Here is a 17,041-nt window from a genome sequence, read left to right as displayed (position 1 = left end):
ATCTACGCTAAAAAAAATAAATAAATAAAGGGCTTTTAATTTCAGTACAAAAGGGGGTGAGGAAAAAGCAAGTGGGATGCCCTTAGTGTTTCACTGTGGGCCAGGACGAATGGGGTGCTCTGTGTTTTATTACTGCATTTAGAGCCCAGAATAAGCGGGGAATCGTGTGAGGGCTGAACCAGGGATCACATTAGAGAGCCTTGGTCCTAAAGAGAACATTGATTTTAATGAACTGAGATTCTTCACACCATAGACTGGGATCACATTGTCTTTTATTTTGTGCGTAAAACCTGAGGACACAGAATTTTCACACCACACCCCAAATCCTGTCATTCTTATATTTTTCTATATTCCTCAGGCTTTTCTCAAGTAGCCCGTGTTCCTGTAGCATAAGATGTACCAAGCATTGACCTTGCAAGTTGTCAAGACAGAGAAAGAGAGAGAAATATTATCACAATTTGCCACAGTTCAGAGTTCCACCCTGATGTGCAGACAATTCGGTTCATCAAATATCCAGTGATTTTTAGCAGGAAGGAAATCTGTCAACAGGAAAACACTTTTACATATGTTTGGGGAAGGTGGGGGGTATATGTTGTGGTTTCTCCATTGTACCTCATGTAGCCAATCCAGTTCAGAACCGTCTTTGCCTTTTTCTCCCCAGGGGGATAACCAACTTAGGTAACTTTCCCTCATATCCAGTTAGAAATAAACTGTCTGGCAGGAAAATGGAGGCACATCTTTCGCATTCTGCGGCATAGGGCCCAGAAGGGTTATGGGACTCTCTTCTGCCAAATCCACGCCCATCCTGACCTCCTGGAACTAAGTCTGCAGGGCTACAGAGTATCATTTCAAGATGTCAGGAGGACAGTGATCACCGGTGGAAATGAACACCCTAAACATAGCAACTATAAGAAGAAGAGCAATATGTCTTACAAGAACACAGGAGAAATTTCAGATTCTACCCTCACCTGCCCAGTCCTCAGATTATTAACTGCAGACTCATTCTCTAAAGCCAATGTTTGACCCCTCGCCTCTACTTTTGGGGGCTGTCAATCCGTGAGCTTTTTTCTAAGGAGTTAGGGCGACCTAGGTAAAGACGCCAGAAAGTTGCCACTTTGATGGGACTGTTTAGGTTCAGTGTCACAGCGCGTGCATAGAACTTACTTTGTTTGCATTTGAAAAACAGAACTTAAACTGAGAAACATACAGGAAAAAGGAAAGAAAGAAAATATCATGAAAAACACCACTCTGCTCTATTGTTTATATTTCAATATTCATCAAAAATTACAGGTAAACATTACTTCCACCTTAACCCTCATGCAAAATTAATTCCCCTTTCATACTTCCTGAAGGCAGAAACGGTGGCAAATCCTTCTTACTGTGACCATTGACGTTTACGGCTCTCTGATTTAGGCATGCTGATCTCTGCAGCTCTGATTTCTGCTTTTTAAGCGCTGCATAGCAGTCCATGGTGTGAATACACCACACTTTATTTATCTGTGTAAAAATGTTCAAATCCTTCCGCTTTGGGGGAAAACATCCTTGTGGAGATGAAGCCAACCATGGAAAGCAGTTTTTGCTTGTTTAGAAGCTGAATAAGAAAAGCAGTCAGAAACACCTCCCGCAGTCACCTCGACCCAGCATATATTTACGGAAGTCTGACTGGGTCTGGCCCTGGGTCAGTGAGAGGCTGGGGGACCAGGTGGGGCCACAAAACAATCGATCCTAGCCCTATGTGCTGGTGGTGGGTTATCCTGACCGCCCGCCTTTGTCTCATTTCTCTTCGCCTCTAACTTCCCAGCTTCCCGGCAGTGCCCTTAGTCTGCAGGTCTATTTAAAAGAAAGAAAAATCCAGACCACTACTCACCTAGATCTTGGTTCTCTCTTCTCTCCTTCAAGAAGCTGGGACGTCCGCCCGGGGAGTGGGGGCTAGCAGAGGGACTCCCAGAACCGCAGAGAGAGCAAAAGAGCCGGGAAGGGCGCCTACCTGTCTGGGCGCGGGAGGCTGCGGGCGCGGGGCTGCGCGGGGCTGCGCGGGGCTGGCCGGGGGCGGGCGGCACCTGCGGCTGCCGGGGCTCCGAGCGCCACCCGAGCGCGCGGCTCCTCTGGGAGGGGCCGAGGGCGGGGAGCGGCCAGCCCGAGGGCGTCCCCTTGTCTCCGCCCTCCCCAGAAACCGCCGGGCAGTCGCCTGGGAGAGGAGCAGTCCCCTGGGGTCCGTGCGTCGCCGGGGGAGGGCGAGACGGGGGACAGCGCCGCGGGCGCGGCTCCGAGCCGGCGGCCGGGATCCCGAGGCGCCTTGGCAAGGTCCAGAGCCGGCTGGCCGCGGAGCGCGCCCCAACTTCCCGGACCGAGGCCTGAAGTGACCCCCCCTCCCCTCCGAGACACCCGGGCAGCGCCACCGAGGAAGGGGTGGGAGGGGATGGCGGGGGAGCGGGTACGGGCCTGCAGCCCGGGATGGTAAGACTTTCTCCAGTATTGTGGGAAAACCAAGAGAGGATTGAGAATTTCATAGGATCCGACAGGGAGGATCTTTTGATTATGGTCTAGCAGATATCCTCCCTTCACTGCTGGGAAACTGAGGCACGAAGAAGGAAAGTACTTGCCGAGTGTAACATACAATGAACAGAGAGAACCTCTTCCAGACCGAGGTCTCCTGGCTCCCAGTCCCTCATTTTCCCCCTGCATCTTTTTTAATGCTCCACCTCTGCCTGCGGAGGTGGGGCAGGAGACAGGGGCACAGAGATGAAGGAAATCTCGCTGGAAGTTTCTGTGTTCTCTTCCCTTGCGGCTCTCTGTACGTCCCCTTTGTGATAATCGACACAGTCAAAATAACTTGTTATTTTGTTTTTTCCACCAACCCAAGAGTCACACACACTAAGACACCAGAGAATTGGTACACAGGTCGCTCTTGGACCCGAAGAGGGTGTGTGATCATAGGCAGTTGAGGAGCAGGGCAGAAATGGAGGGTGTAGGTCTAGTCTGGGGGTGCGGTGGGGACAGCTTCTCTTCAGCTCCAGCGTTTCCCTGCCATGTGGAAATGCCAGCTCAGTGTTGCCAAATATTCAGATTTTAAAAGAGAAGCTAGAAACGAGAACTTCTGTGTGAAATCTCCCATTATTTAAAAACATTGGCAAGTCTAAGAAATGTTAAAAAAGCTGTGTTGGTCAAACAAAACGCATCTGTGGCTGAAATGTTTTTTCCAGACTCCTGTTTTGATCTATCTAGATGTAGAGTTGCAGAGTGTGGACACCATTTTGGCTTTGTTCACGATGTTTAGTTACAGCTCCTAGAATGGTGTCTGCAGCATCTTTAAATATATCTGCTGAAATTTTCGGACAAGTCAGTGGTCACCTTATGGTCAAGAGCCCCATAGTTGACTCATGAAACAAAGATTTCGGAGAAGCTATGTTGTCTTATAAGCTAGCCCACTTTCTCTTCTCGCTTTATCTCAGCCATTGGCTACATTCTACCCTAGTTAGTAATTTGAAACTTGGAATAACCTTGAACTTCAACCGACCTACTCTGTCATGTGCATTTGGCGTCTGGAGGAAGGGATTTGCCCAAAGCCGCACAGTGAGTTAGTGGTAGAGCCAGGTAGAGACTTACCTTCTGTTGCCGACACCTTATAAAGAAACTGGGAGAGCATCAAATGCTATAAATGAACATTTAATGTGGAATTGGAGCTGAATTCCAAAAGAGGGCAACCGGGTTCAAAAAAAATAAATCGAATTTTTAAGGAATTCAATTTTTGGAGAGGGTGTTTTTGTTAAGGCAAAAATCAGGCACCCAGCTGAAGACACACTGCTTTTGTGTAACGTCTGGTAGTTTAAAAAACCCTTGGGTTATCTTCGTGGCATTAGAGATTCACTACAGATTTGTTAGACTGGTGTTACCTACCTTATCTCCTCCCGGGAGATAATGGTAACTGTTGTATCACTGAGAAAACTGAAATTGCCAGAAAACAGGCAGAGACTAGAACTGAAGACTCTTGATACCTCTTCACTTTAGTAGTATAAAGGGCTTGGAGTCAGGCAGCCTTTTATCCAAAAGCCAGCTCCACTGCATAATTTTCTGAGATACTAGACAAGTCACTTAGAGGCCCTGAGCCCCAGTTTACCAATTTCAGTAAAGGGGGATAATGGGCATTCGTATCAGCTATGATTGGTGGAGGATTAAATGAGATAATGTATACGTTACTGCCCTTAACATGGTGCTAGGCAGCAAAGAATAAGCCCTTAGAGTGTGGTAACTGTTAAGGTTGTCCTTTTAAAAATTTTTTATTTATTTTGAGAGAGAGAGAGCGAGAGCATGCAAGCCAGGAAGGGGCAGAGAGAGCACTGTCAGCATGGAGCCTGATCTGGGACTCGAACTCACAAACCATGAGATCATGGCCTGAGCTGAAATCAAGAGTCAGATGCCTGACTGAGCCACCCAGGTGCCCCCCATTAAGATTGTCATTTTAATTAGCAGACTGGCAGGTTCTTCCCCAGCACTTCTCAGATCTGTCCTATAAATCTTTCTTCTGTTGGTATAGTCACTTTTGCTTAAAATAAAACTACTAATCAGTCCTAATATATTTAGTCACGCTTCGCATACGGTAGGTTTTGTACAGAAATCGTGATTCTCATTACTATCTCAGATGCACTCTGTCAAATGCAGACCTGTTTCAAAGAGCTGATTGTGTGTTAATCCTTTATTTATTCAGTTGTTTATTCTCTCTCAAACATAGCTGTGGGAGACACTGGGGAGGCTTCCACACCAAGAGGTTACTTGGGAAACAACCAGGCCAGATACTTCTGACAATCTCTGGAGCCCCCCAGTGGAGAGGAGAATTAAGGGAAAAGGAAACCGGTGAGAAAGTTTTGTCCTAGTAGATAACTGGAATAAACGGGTAACTAAAATAAAAAAAATATATGTATTTATATAAATATCTCCAAGTAGATAATCAGAATTGTATATATTATATATATGTAATATGTATAATATATATATATATATATAAATATATAACATATACATAAAATATATCATGGCTTATAACATAAACGCTGATACAACACCATGCCAGCTACGTCCATTCTTGGCTTCAAGTTGTCCACTGGGTTCAACTGCATTTAGAATAAAGTGACACTCTTTACTCCAGCAGACAAGGCCTTATACTATCCATTCCCTGCCAATTTGTCCAGCTTCATTGAGAATCACTATTCCTTTGCACATCCCAGTCTGGCCACGCTGGCTTTGTGCTCTTTGGTGATCATGCTGAGTTTGTCTGTACCCCAGGCCATTTGAATGAGCTTTCTTTGTGCATTAACACGGTTCTGGACTTTTCACCACTCAGCTGTCAGCTCACTTTTCTTTCTTTCTTTCTTTCTTTCTTTCTTTCTTTCTTTCTTTCTTTCTTTCTTTCTTTTTCTTTCTTTCTTTCTTTCTTTCTTTCTTTCTTTTTTTAATTTTTAATGTTTATTTAAAAAAATTTTTTTTAATGTTTTTATTTATTTTTGAGACAGAGAGAGAGACAGAGCATGAGCAGGGGAGGGGCAGAGAGAGAGGGAGACACAGAATCTGAAGTAGGCTCCAGGCTCTGAGCTGTCAGCACAGCTCCCGAATCATGAGATCATGACCTGAGCTGAAGTTGGACGCTTAACCAACTGAGCCACCCAGGCGCCCCTTAATGTTTATTTTTAAGAGAGCATGAGTGAGGGAGAGGCAGATAGAGGGAGACACAGAATCCAAAGCAGGCTCCAGGCTCTGAGCTGTCAGCACAGAGCCCAACGCGGGGCTTGAATCCACAAACCATGAAATCATGACCTGAGCCAAAGTTGGAAGCTTAACTAACTGAGCCACCCAGGCACCCCTCACTTTTCTTTAGCTCAGATAGAACTTCCCTCAACTTCTCACCTGAAGTTGTTTCCCCAACACTTCCCCATTCTCCCCTACACACTCACATTTCTTCTATCTCACCACTCACCATGAACTAGAAGTAATTTGTTTATGCAACTTCTTTGCTATGTTTTGCCCAGTGAATACAGGCTCCACGAAGACAGGAATGACATCTATTTTAACCACTATTATATAAAGTGATGAACCAGCCTTTGGTACGTAGAATGCATTTAATTAAATAAATAATGTTTCTCTTTTTCCATCATTCTTTGCATTTCTTAGTGCAGGAGGGAAGTACATAGTACTTAAATACAAAGAAGATACAGTAGATCTCAAAGTGACAGATATTCCTGTGACATAAACAGGCCTTTACTGGGCTGTTTAAAAGGTGAAAGGCAGGTGAGAAATGATGGCTGGACATGAGGATTTTGTGGAAACATGTTGAGTGGAAACATGAGTACAGCCTGAGATTGATGGATGCCCCAATGGGAGCCATTGGAGAGCAGTAGCTGAGTCTGCTCTGCTTGGAGGCACCTAGAAGCTTTAGTAACATTTGATCTGTGTCTTGAAAGATGAAAAGATGGTTAGAGAGCAAGGCAGTCCAGATCTGGAGACTAAAGGCATAGAAAAGCATAATATTTGGGGAGAAATATCAAAGGTTTGGTGGAACTGGAGCATAAGGAGGTAGTGGGAGTGAGAGAAGATGGAAGAAAAGATCTGAAGAACCAACTATACTATGGAAAATAGCTTCAAGTTTAAACATGATGGCAATGGGAAGCTCTCAGATGTGTGAGCCAGGGAAGTGGATCTCATTAGAGCAGAGGTTCAGTAACATTGCTCCGTCTTCTCCACATATGACAAAGCTTTATTTTCTCTGGGTCTGATACGCAAATTATTCTGTTACTGAGAAGGTGAGTTCTCTTGTGAGTTTTCACAAGAAAATTTGTGGGGCGCCTGGGCGGCTCAGCTGGCTGAGCGTCCGACTTCAGCTCAGGTCATGATCTCACAGTTCATGGATTCAAGCCCCATGTCGGGCTCTGTGCTGACAGCTCAGAGCATGGAGCCTGCTTTGGATTCTGTGTCTCCCTCTCTCTCTGCCCCTCCCCTACTTTCTCTCTCTCTCTTTCTCTCAAAATTAAATAAACATTAAAGATTTTTAAATTAAAAAAAAAGAAAATTCTTCTTAGTTGTAAAACAAATAATCAGATCCTAGTACAGTGTCTCATATTTAGTGAGTTCCCAAGTATTTGTTGAATTCAAGTCACTGCTCACTTTTACTTGGTTTGTCCACTCTTCTACTCACACACTTGTACTACATGCCATAACCTCCTGAATCTTTCTCTTAGACATTATCTTAAGAAAGACCCTCTCGGGGCGCCTGGGTGGCTCAGTCGGTTAAGCACCCGACTTCGGCTCAGGTCATGATCTCGAGGTCCGTGAGTTCGAGCCCCGCGCCGGGCTCTGTGCTGACAGCTTGGAGCCTGGAGCCTGTTTCAGATTCTGTGTCTCCCTCTCTCTCTCTCTGACCTTCCCCCATTCATGCTCTGTCTCTCTCTGTCTCAAAAATAAATAAACGTTAAAAAAATAAAAAAAAGACCCTTTTTCAATTTCATTGGATGACACATATTTATAGTGTCCAAACTGCCTTTACAAATTCTGTAAACTCAAGTTCATGATTTCTGTAATAACCTGTTCTTGCAGTGTTTATCATGTGTCTACAGTGGGAATAGTACCATTCCAGGAGACACAAGGATAAATCAGCCCATCCCTTCTCTGGAGGTGCAAGTGTTGTAGCGAATGAGCAGTATGTGCCACACTGTCTCCACTGCTCAGCCTATGAGCGCGGCATAGATTAACCCAGAGGAAAACACTGCACGATTAACCGAGAGGAAAACACTGCACGATGTAACTGGAACACTTAATTTCTAGTGTCCAAAATAACGGATAGACCCAGCATCCAAATTTACCCTATTAGATGCTCCCTAGAAAATAATTAACTGAGAAAGAGAAAGAGAAGAAAACTGGGTACGAATTAAATCACAGGAGAAATGAACATTTATGGCTCCTACTGTATATATACTTCCATGTCCTCATTTATTCCACAACATTCACTGAGGTATGAATAATTGGGTTGCTTTCCAGAAAACTTGCACAACGGGACACCGTTGGTGAGAAAAAACGTGGTCAGTGTCATACAGACCTGGGGGTGTTTCCTGATCCCACCACCACCTGGAGCATCGTGCCCTTGAGCAAGTCATTCAGACTCTGTGAGTTTTTGTTTCTTGGTCAGTACGTTAGGAGTATTGCAATGATTAAATGAGATAATGCATGAAAGCACTTAGTGCAATGCCTGGTGCAGAAGGTTACCTAATGACACTATTATTATCATTATCATTATTATTATTATTATTGTTACTATTATTACACCAAGTATAGTATCTCTTTTTTGTACAAAAGGTGTGAAAGAATGGCCATCTCTGTACCTCCTCATCAGCACCGACTCTTGAAAAATCACCGCTAGGCGACATGGTCACAACACTGAACAAGATAGGTATTTATTTTAAGGAGCTCATCCTACTAAAGATGCAGGCAAGGTAGGTGGCAATGTCTTTTTTAAAAATCTGTTTTCAATGTTTACTTATTTTTCGGAGATATTGAGAGACAGAGGACCAGTGGGGGAGGGGCAGGTAGAGAGGGAAACACAGAATCTGAAGCAGGCTCCAGGCTCCAGGCTCTGAGCTGTCAGCACAGAGCCTGACACGGGGCTCAAACCCACAAACTGTGAGATCATGACCTGAGCCGAAGTCGGACGCTTAACTGACTGAGCCACCCAGGCGCCCCTAGGTGGCAATTTCAGCACAGGGTGATAGGGACATGATATCAGAAGTTCGGATGTTCCATGAGCACATAAGTAAAGTCTACAGTCTAGTCTAGGAGTGTCAACAAAGGTGTCACAGAAGAATAATATTCAAGGCTAGTCCTTAGGGTAGAATACAAGTCAGTTGTGCAAAGGGAAGGGGAAGAGAACATTCCAGCCCAAGGCAGCAGCAGGCACCAAGCTGTGTAGAAAGAGAACAGGTTGTGTTCAAGGCAACCATGGGGTTTTAGTATGGCCAGCTTGTGGAAGAAGAAGGCATTATACACAGAGAAAATAGCAAGGGCCATAGCCTGGATGTGACAGAGGCAAAGCCATTTTATGTAATCTGTATGACAAACCCATAAATTATGTGGTTGTATCTTCTGTTTTCAGAACAGAAAGCAGAAGCTCAAATGATTTAAGAAAGTTTCCCAAACTCCCAGCTCTGGTTTACTACAAAGTCAATATCCTTTTCATGAAACTATAGGTTTCTTCTCTGTATGGCGTGTGCATAAGTGAGCTGCAATTTTAATCCCTTCTATAGCATAAAGATTAAAAACACAACTTCAAAAGGGCACCTGGGTGGCTTAGTAGGTTGAACGACCAACTCTTGATTTTGACTCATGTCATGATCTCATGTTTTTGTGAGTTCAAGACCTGCGTTGGGCTGACAGTGTGGAACCTGCTTGAGAGTCTCCCTCTCTCTCCACCCCTCCCCCGCTCACACTTGTTCTGTCTTTCTCAAAATAAACTTAAAAAAATACAACTTTAAAGAAAGAACTTTCCCCTAAAGTTGTTTTAAAACCAAAAGATTTAAACGTGGCTTATCTGATGTCATCTCCTCAGATTATTTGAGCAAACCATCTGTGAATGACAACTCAAAATATACAAATGATTTCATTTCTTAAACAGTCTCTGTGTATTATAAAAAAAGAAATCAGACACTCACATCTTGTCTTTATTCTCTACATCATAAGTTTTTACCTTACCCTTATGAGAGATCAGATACAAGACATCAAATATAGTGGCAGTGAGGGGAAGAAATGATCTTTATTCACCTAGAAAGAACTTAATTTGACCCCAACACGCACATATTAGCATATTGAGGAACATGTGAGCTGTGATAGGCAATAGACTTGATATGTGTGCAGAGAACAGCGCAAAGTAACAAGTGCTTATCTATTATTACTGCTGTCCTTCCTTTTTTTCAGTGCTTTTCTTTCTTTTTTGAAAAAATTATTTTCAATGTTTATTTATTTTCAGAGAGAGACAGAGTGTGAGCAGGGGAGGGGCAGAGAGAGAGGGAGACACAGAATCCGAAGCAGGCTCCAGGCTCTGAGCTTCAGCACAGAGCCTGACGCAGGGCTCAAACTCACAAACCACGAGATCATGACCTGAGCCAAAATCGAATGCTTAACCGACTGAGCCAGCAAGGGGCCCCTGTCTTAGTACTTTTCTATTAGGAATGTCTTTATAGTGAGCTGCTCTTACATACGACCTGGAAATAAAGGGAAAGACTTGGGGTTATGCTCTGACAATGGAAAATATGTCTGGTGAAATTATATTTCTTTTTTTTTATGTCTAGTGACATATTTAAAAACTTGGAGATGGATAAATATACTTTTTCATGTTTAAGATGAATGTTACGTTTCATCGGATCAACATACGTATTTTTCCCTGGAATCTTGTATCTGAATTTGCAGAGTTTTGGGGATAGTGTTTCTTCCCCTAACAAGATGGACCTTTTTATACAGATTGTTTCTTAGTCTGGCTTATTCTTGCTGTAATTAGAATATTTTATCTGAGGATTGTGTGATTGTTTTCTATTTTTGGTGGCTATTTCACTGAGAAGTATAGAAAAGGCAAATATGAAACAATCCAGGGTAGCAGTCATAGTAGGAAATTATGAGATATCTTCAAGTGTCCATGAAATTGAGGGTAAAATGCTGTCCTTTACTCCTCTCAAAGCACATGTCCATTCAGTACACGTCCAGATAAAGGTGCTGTGGTCCTCTGAGGCACCTGTTTTGGTTTTCTAAAGTTCTGTTTAATTCATCATTTTGTACATTCCTGTATGTGATTTATATTCTAACAGATTACAATATTAAGCTATAGCAGAGTAACAGAAGAAAGAGAAATTGTGTATTTTGCTTTTTTTTTTTTATAACCCAGAGTAGGCATTCCTACTGAATATTAGTTACATTGGTAAAGCACTACTTCTGAATCAAAATTTGGCTCTGTAAACCCTATTGTTGTATCACCAGTGTATGTAATCATTTAAAAATAGAATTCATCTTTATTTTAGGGTGCCCATCCTTTGGTGAGTGCCCTTAATGATTTAGCTTCTAGAGAGAATGGCTTATGACCTAGGGGGTGGTGGTAAAGATCCCGCATTTTGAAAGACGCCTTTTAGAAGAACCAAATGGAGTATCTTGAAGTTGAATTACTAAAGCAATTTCAGTCTATTTGTGATAGTCAAAGAGGTATCTTTTCAAAAACTGTCTGTAAATTGTTCAGATCAGCATGACACAGTTCACAGTGACTTTAGAAAACTCCAAGTGTGAAGCAGTATGCTCTGATGCACTTAAAGTCCACATAATGAAAAGTCCACATAATGAAAGTCCACATAATGAAAATCTTTGGTCATGTCTCTCTTGCTCTAAGTAGTATTCCAGGGTAGTGGGGCTTAAGGAGACCAGAAACTTTGCCCAGAGTCACAGGAGAGAAGCCCAAGTAGTCTGGCATCAAGGTCTGGGCCTTTGGCCTCCATGCAATCCTTTCGCCTATATGACATTCACAAATCTGGAATTAGAATAGTGCAGTTCATCTGTCATCTGACACACTCCCAGGGTTTAGCTCTGTACCTGTGAAGATGTCGTTAGCCCATGCCTGGGATTGGACTCATCTGTTAAAGAGTTTCCATGATTCTGTCCAGTGCTGCTGTTCTACGAGCATGGAAACTGTCGCTTGATGTATGGTAAGGGTGACCACCTCTGTTTGTCCAGAGTTGAAAGAGTTACTGAGATGGGACTGTCAGTGCTAACATGAGAACAGTTCGGGGCAAACCTGGATTGTTGGTCACCTACCACGATACTTGATACATTTACCTCATTATTCCAGGCATGACAATTTGTTGGAGAGTTCTTTGAATTCGTTTTACTAGAGCTTTCTGTTTCTTAGATAAACCCTTGAAGATCTAGAACACAGGATAGATTATTTGACAGGACTTGGCCATGCTTTTCCCTCCCCATGCATCTTACGCTCTACGTGTTATGTTGGGATAGTTTCACCTTCCTTTCCCTTCTCTTCAAAATAATGGGCCAGTTTGTTTTGTCAAATTTGCCTTTGCACCAATACTTGAGGAATGCATGCTGACAAGATTACACCAGTTGGAATCCATTTGAAATTACTTCCACTGATTGAAGGGAATGATTACGTAATGATGATAACTTCTTTTCTGTTGAACACCTACTTGTGAAAAGGCAATTTGAATATACTAACTGAATTCTGACAGTGGGAATTTTGGGTGGCTCTTATTATCCACACTTTAAGGATAAGGAACCTGAACTAGAACTATTGAATCTGGGTAGTTTAGGCAACAAGACAGAACGTTTCAATGAAATTCAGCACTTAACAACATTAAACTACCTATTTTAAATATACAAATACATAGTAAACCATAATTTTAAATAATATAAACTACAAAATACATCTGTTTGTATCCAGTATATATTATTAGAAAATCTTGAACTCTAAGTACAAATAAGAAGTGCAACTCTTATTTTTTTAATGTAATGACTAATTAATATCGGTGCTGTTTTTTACACTGAACAAAACTATAAAATCATGGGAATATTACAAACGTTTATTGTATGCTTACTAGGTGAATGTAGTCTTTACAGAAACCTACGGGCAGGGGCGCCTGGGTGGCTCAGCTGGTTAAGCGTCTGACTTCAGCTCAGGTCATGATCTCACGGTTCAGGAGTTCCAGCCCTACCTTGGGGTCTATGCTGACAGCTCAGGGCCTGGAACCCATTTTAGATTCTGTGTCTCCCTCTCTCTCTCTGCCCCTCCCCGGCTCGCACTCTTTCTCTCTCTCTCTCAAAAATAAATAAACATTAAAAAAAAAAGAAACCTCTGGGAAAATATTTCTCCCATTGTACTAATACAGAATCTAAAGTTCAGCCAGATTAAACTTTGCGACTAAGAAACATGGGAGATCATTTTATAATGATTTTTTAAAATTTTTTAATGTTTATTTATTTATTAAAAAAATTTTTTTTTAACGTTTATTCATTTTTGAGACAGAGAGAGACAGAGCATGAATGGGGGAAGGTCAGAGAGAGAGAGGGAGACACAGAATCTGAAACAGCCTCCAGGCTCTGAGCTGTCAGCACAGGGCCCAACGCGGGGCTCGAACTCACGGACCGGGAGATCATGACCTGAGGCGAAGTCGGACGCCCAACCGACTGAGCCACCCAGGCGCCCCTAATGTTTATTTATTTTTGAGGGAGAGAGAGAGACAGAGAGACAGAGAGAGAGAGAAAGAGAGTGGGGCAGGGGCAGAGAGGAGACACAGAATCCAATGCAGGCTCTACGTTCTGAGCTGTCAGCAAAGAGCCCAATGAGGGGCTTGAACCCACGAATAGCAAGATCATGACCTGAGCTGAAGTCCGATGCTTAACCAACAGAGTCACCCAGGTGCCCCAGGAGATCGTTTTAGACACATATTGGACCTTGGTCAATCTGATACTACTTGGATATGATTGGCAACTACTGACAAGTTTGAAAACTTTCTGGATTATCAGTTCAGATTTCCTACCTTTATTTGAGTACTATGGTATACAGGATCTCTATTCTCAACTTCTGTCTACTAAAAAAACATCCTTCTTCCAACCATGGAGAGTTAAACTTTCTTATAGAGCACATCTTTCTTCTTAATTAATTATGTAATTTTAACATTTTACTCTTACTAGACATCTAGTATGTTTCCTCTGCTGCCCAGTTATTCTTTCCTTCTGTGTTGTTCTTTTGCAGTAATAGGAACTGAATGTCACTTAAATACTAATGAGAGTTGAAGAAGTTGCACATTATACATCAGCTAATGAGATCTGTTTTCTTCCACATATGTGGAGCCCTTGATAGTTCCCAAATCCTTTGGAACATGAAAAACCTAGTTTGTAAAGATTATAGAAAGCCATTAGATTCCAAACTAGCTCAGATTATTTGTAGTTATATTGCTAGTTAATATTAAACAATTTTTATTTTGCATAAATCAAAATTTAATCAGGAACATAATTATACTTAAGTTTGCATAATTTCTTGAGGACTCAAAGACTTGTAAAAACATGTGTAAGCACACCATTAAACATTAAAAAAATTGTTAATTTATTTATTTGAGAGAGAAAGAGAGAGAGCAAGTAGGGGAGGGTCAGAGAGAGAGAGAGGGAGACACAGAATCTGAAGCAGGCTCCAGGCTCTGAGCTGTCAGCACAGAGCCCAACAGGGGGCTCAAACTCATGAAATGTGAGATCACGACCTGAGCCCAAGTCAGTGCTTAACTGACTGAGCCACCCAGGTGCCTCCCATTAAACATCTTAAAAGGATTGTCATACTATCATAAATATAAATATTTAACAATAATCACACTTTGATTTAGAACTTACAGTATTTTTCCTAATGATTCCTTCCATCATTCTTGGGCGGGGAAGGAGAAACTTATTTCAACTTCTGAGATAGAAGTTAGAGAAATTAAATTGTTTGCTTTTTATAACTGTAAAAAATTAGTAAATAGTAAAAAATTTAAAAAAATAGACTAGAACACATCTTACAAGGCAGAGCATTCATTGAGCTTACTTTTTAGCTGAATTATGAAATATTGACAAATTTCATGTTAAATGTACATTTCAGAGTTAGCTTCTATCACAGAGCCCCTACATTTAGGTACAATTCTTCTTTATAGTTCCCCATAGATTCTTGGTTTCTTTTTATTTTTATATTTGACACTACTTTCTTATAATAACTTTTTATAAGAGAATAATGAAAGTGATATACATTTTATAATAGAATTCACCTTTTAAAAATATTTATTTATTTATTTATTTATTTATTTATTTATTTATTTATATTATTTTAATTCCAGTGTAGTTAACATACAGTGTTATTTTAGTTTCAAGTGTACAATATAGTAATTCAACAATTCCATTCATCACTTGGTGCTCATCACAACAAGTGCACTCCTTAATCCCCATATCCTATTTCACCCATTTCCCACCCACTTCCCCTCTGGTAACCATCAGTTTGTCCTCACTTTAAGAGTCTGTTTCTTGCTTGTCATTGTCACTGTCTCCTTTGCTCATTTATTTTGTTTCTTAAATTCTACATATGAGTACAATCCTATGTTGCCTTTCTCTGGCTGACATTTTTACTTAGCATTATACTCTCTAGCTCCTTCCATGTCATGGCAAATGACAAGATTTCATTCTTTTTCATGGCTGAGTAACATTCCATTACACACACACACACACACACACACACACACGCACAGTTCTTCATTTATTCACCTATGGATGGACACTTAGGTTGATTTCACAATTTGGCTGTTGTGAACAGTGCTGCTATAAACATCAGGCGCATATATCCTTTTACTTAATAACCTCACCCACAGGGCACAATGATTGAAGACTATGTCAAATGATTAAGGAAAGATGTTTCATTGGCACATCTAGGAGAAACTGAATCAATTTATTCCACTCCCTTGAAGTTCCAGAAGGACTTTCTATAATGGTTTTTTACTTATTCTTTATTCTTCTTGGGCTTTGATATTTGGAGTAAAGGAATAGTCAGAATGGTCAGAGAGTATTCTTCACCTTTCTGATAACTTAACTGGATGATCAAACCATTAGCTTACCTTTGTCATTAAAATGTCTGTACTAAGTGCTCCCCCTTGTAGCCACCCTAGGAAGACATAGGATTAGACAAACAGGAGTTCAAAACATGATCCCGAACTCCAGCAGTAGAAGTTCATGCTCTTGTCCTGGGTCAATCTCAGTCTATGCCTGGTTATGAGCCCATGACCATACTGATCACAGTTTATGTAGTCCCATGCTACATCTGCCATTTTTTCTTGTCAGCGTTGTTTATGTCATAGGGAAGTTGGTTACCAAACACATATGGAACATATACAAAGGCAGATACATATTAAGAATATCATTCCCCTCCTTGTTCCCAGTTTTAAATATTTCTGTAAAGCTTTCAAGAAAGTACAGAAGTGAAATATCCAAATAAAAAGTAGAGTTATTAATAAAGGATTAAAAATACCTGGTTTTATTCAGGTTTTGCCTTATGTGCTGGTTATATTCAGCATTCTTAATCTGTGGCACAAAGACAGTATTGTATCTATTTCTTTCGGCAAAAGAGAACTGCAAAAATAAGTGATATACTGTGCTTCAGTATAATTCCTTAATTAATTGCAATACTATGTAAAAATTGTGCTAATAAAATTATTGCTCAATCATGGTAATTATTTGTAGTTTATGACAGATAGGCTTATTTCCCCCAATTAGTTCTAATTTGCCAGCAGATACCCTTTTCTTCTTACAGCCTGTAACTATCTGCTAAATATAGTCTTCCAAATTATTGGTTGAGTAAGAACAAAAAACCCATTGCACTTGCTGTATATCAACTTGATAATATGGCACAAATAATCTTTGTGTTATAAATAGTTTCCTTTCACCCCAGATGCAACTAGAAAGTCAAAGAAAATAATGTTATAGATGAAGAGAAGCATTCTTTCCATTTTCTGGAGTGAATACAGTACTGCCAGTGTTCAATTTTTTTTCCTTTTCATGACTTCCACCAACACTGCCTAATTGTGTAGCTTTGATAATTTTCCACAGTGGCTTGGTAACATGTGAAGGGTTACAATTCTCTGGTGAGAAAGAGACATTACAGCTGTCCTTTAGAAACCAAAAAATTTAGTAATTTCTAATTTTGTTCTGTACAAAGTGACTGCTATAGGTTGAGGTAAATGTCGTTTTAAAATCTTAGTTTTAAGTTAGTTTTTTTTTTATTTTGGTAAAAACACATGAGATCTACCCTCTTAAATCTTTAAGTGTATAGTATTAATTAGTATAGTATTAGTATTAGTATAGTGTAGTATTAATAGCTATAAGCACATTGCTGCACATGAGCTCTCTAGAAATGTTTTTATCTTGCATGACTCGATTTCTATACCTCTCCCCATTTGCCCCTCCCTCAGCACATGGCAACACCATTTTACTTCCTGCACGCATGACTTTAACT

The 17,041-nt window shown here is 41.0% G+C and overlaps 1 protein-coding gene and 1 long non-coding RNA gene across 3 annotated transcripts in view; one reads left to right on the top strand and one right to left on the bottom strand.

The window, feature by feature from the left end:
- The window catches only part of STK32A (serine/threonine kinase 32A), a 133,952-nt gene extending 131,760 nt beyond the window's left edge, over positions 1 to 2,192 (bottom strand). The window contains exon 1 of one of the 2 annotated variants that reach the window (XM_045060660.1): positions 1,868 to 2,192. The gene's annotated coding sequence lies outside the window, so the exon portion shown is untranslated. The remainder of the gene's footprint in view (positions 1 to 1,867) is intronic. The other variant, XM_006927743.5, reaches the window with a different exon arrangement.
- Positions 1 to 17,041, top strand: part of LOC123386241 — a 137,041-nt gene that overhangs the window by 93,894 nt on the left and 26,106 nt on the right. The window contains exons 3-4 of the long non-coding RNA XR_006600070.1: positions 8,023 to 8,147; positions 8,338 to 8,474. This is a non-coding gene — a long non-coding RNA (uncharacterized LOC123386241). The remainder of the gene's footprint in view (positions 1 to 8,022; positions 8,148 to 8,337; positions 8,475 to 17,041) is intronic.

The sequence above is a fragment of the Felis catus genome, chromosome A1 (assembly GCF_018350175.1).
Source record: "Felis catus isolate Fca126 chromosome A1, F.catus_Fca126_mat1.0, whole genome shotgun sequence".
Lineage (NCBI taxonomy): Eukaryota > Metazoa > Chordata > Mammalia > Carnivora > Felidae > Felis > Felis catus.
Note: the sequence above shows the minus strand (reverse complement) of the source record. Positions and strands in the feature narration are given on the sequence as shown.